The 2795-nt window shown below is 34.5% G+C and overlaps 1 pseudogene; it reads left to right on the top strand.

Moving 5' to 3' along the window:
• Nucleotides 452-2135, top strand: LOC102190701 (annotated as a pseudogene).

The following is a 2795-nucleotide window of genomic DNA, read 5'->3' on the forward strand; positions in this document are numbered from 1 at the left end:
ATGTCATAATTTTTTTAATTAGGCAAAAATTCATGTTTTCTAAAATATATATTATTATACATATTTATATATATGTATACAAAAGCTTTTCTGCTACGCTTGATAAAGGCTTGAGAAAGAACATGAAACAAAAGAGATGGAGAAATTGGAGAACATAAACTAAATGAAAAGGGAGCACTGAAAATGAAATAGAAAAAGTGAAAAAACTAGATAAAGATCATCATATAGTCCAATTGTTTTTGAACATGAATGCTCATTAGAAACATATCTGGAGCTCTGAAGAAAAAAAGCAATACCTGAGCATTTGTATTTTTCAAAAAATTTCAAGATAATTCTGATGTGCTTCTGGATTTTAAAAAGTGGTTATAGGAGCTGGGCCAGAGTTGCCGGCGACGGGGTCTGAAGGTGATGACTCTGACTGAAGGCCTCGAGATGGAGTTTCTCGCTATTCCTGCCGTCGCTGCCTGGGCCTCGGTCCGCTCATCGTCATGAGAGGAGACAGAGCCCTGAAGCAAAGAAATCACAGAACAAGTATTCAAGGGCCATGCAAACCAACTGTAGTCAACTGCACAGCCCTTCAGGAGCTGCAGGCAGTGAGGATGCCTCAGCCTCCCAGTGTGTCCAAACAAGACTGACAGGAGAAGCTTCCTGTCTTTATTCTGGAGATGTTCATATCCAGATAAGCTTCCTACCTAAAGAATGTGCTGAAAATCCAAGCTCCAGAAATACAAGGTCAGGTGTCCATAGCTGTACCCATGGGTGTGTACATAGTCGCTTACGGAGTCACTCCCACAGTGAAGCCAGGCAACCTGATGATAGTGACACGGAGCATGGAGATCATGGTAGCAGCTCCTTCTCAGAATTCCGGTATCTCTTCAAGTGGTTGCAGAAGAGTCTTCTATATATTTTGATTCTGGGTGTCAAACTTGTTATGCAGCATATAACAGGAATTTCTCTTGGAATTGGGCTGCTTACAACTTTTATATATGCAAACAAAAGCATTGTAAATCAGGTTTTTCTAAGAGAAAGGTGCTCAAAGATTCAGTGTGCTTGGTTACTGGTATTCTTAGCAGGATCTTCTGTTCTTTATATTACACCTTTCATTCTCAGTCACTTTACTACAGCTTAATTTTTTTAAATCCTGCTTTGGACTATTCAAGCTTCTGGGAAGTACTTTGGATTGTTGGAATTACAGACTTCATTCTGAAATTCCTCTTCATGGGTTTAAAATGCCTTTTTTTATTGGTGCCTTCTTTCATCATGCCTTTTAAATCCAAGGGTTATTGGTATATGCTTTTAGAAGAATTATGTATTACCGAACTTTTGTTCCCATACCAGTTTGGTTTCGTTACCTTATAAGCTATGGGGAGTTTGGTAATGTAACTAGATGGAGTCTTGGGATATTGCTGGCTTTACTCTACCTCATACTAAAACTTCTGGACTCTTTTGGACACCTGAGAACTTTTAGACGGGTTTTGTGAATATTTGTTACACGACCAAGTTATGGAGTCCCTGCCAGCAAGAGACAGTGTTCAGACGTGGCTGATATTTGTTCAATATGTCAAGCTGAATTTCAAAAGCCAATTCTTCTCATCTGTCAGCATATATTTTGTGAAGAGTGCATTACCTTATGGTTTAACAGAGAAAAAACATGTCCGCTGTGCAGAACTGTGATTTCAGACCATATAAACAAATGGAAAGATGGAGCAACTTCATCACACCTTCAAATATATTAAGTTTTCAACTTAATATTAAGGCCACAAAACACTAATTTTATTTGGTTACAGTGACTACTGGTAAAGACATTAGAATGGATTTTCAGGGCTGAAAGTTAAGGAAAATGTTCCCAAACGGTTTTAGAGTATTATAGTTAATACTTAAGTGTATAGTCCAGTTTATCAAAATATTAAATGAAAGATCCTATATTATATAAGTGATCTTCAGTCAAATGCATATGAAACATTTATTCTATCCTTATTTGACTTATGATGGCAGTGTTAAATTGTAAATGTGTTTTCTTGTTAATGTTACCAAAATGGCAATTGGGTAATACCACTATGGTTTTAGAGGAATTCAGGTATTCTTTCCAGACATTGTTTTCAGAATAAAGAGTATTTTTCATAATATTTTAAGATACACATTATCTGAAAGAGTTTTCTTTAGCATTGACTTTTATAATTCCCATTCTAAAAATCTTAAATTTTTTCCTAAAATTTGTATTTTTAAATGAAAGCTATAAATGTTATATTTTACCTATACAGTCAAAATTTTCTAAGGAAGACGAATTTACTGAGGATGAAATATTTTAGTATTGTTATTCTCTGTAGTATGATTAGCAGTCATTGAGAATAAAAGACAAATTCCTTTTCTTTGTGGACATAATACATACAATCCTCCCCTCAGCTTTAATGCTCATGATTTTGCTTTTTGTATAGTGCCATGGACTTTCTTGAATTAACTATTAAAATAATTCACATGGATTAAAAAAATAAAAAAATAAAAAATAAAAAGTGGTTATAGATTTTTCCATTAGATCCTTGTTTTGGTGATATAGAGTTCTATTATTTTTCTGTTGACCAATCATGATATAATGGTATTAAATGAGTAATATTTACATAATCACAATTGTAAAAGATGTTTACCAGTTTTTACAATCAATAGCCAGACACAAAATAAAAGATAATTACACTTGCAAGCCATAATTGGAACATGACTAACTTAACAATATAAAATAATTACATACAGTTTGGGGGAGGGCAAGCAGTGTAATGTGGTAAGTGTGTGTACATGAATGT

Source organism: Capra hircus, chromosome 11 (genome assembly GCF_001704415.2).
Source record: "Capra hircus breed San Clemente chromosome 11, ASM170441v1, whole genome shotgun sequence".
Lineage (NCBI taxonomy): Eukaryota > Metazoa > Chordata > Mammalia > Artiodactyla > Bovidae > Capra > Capra hircus.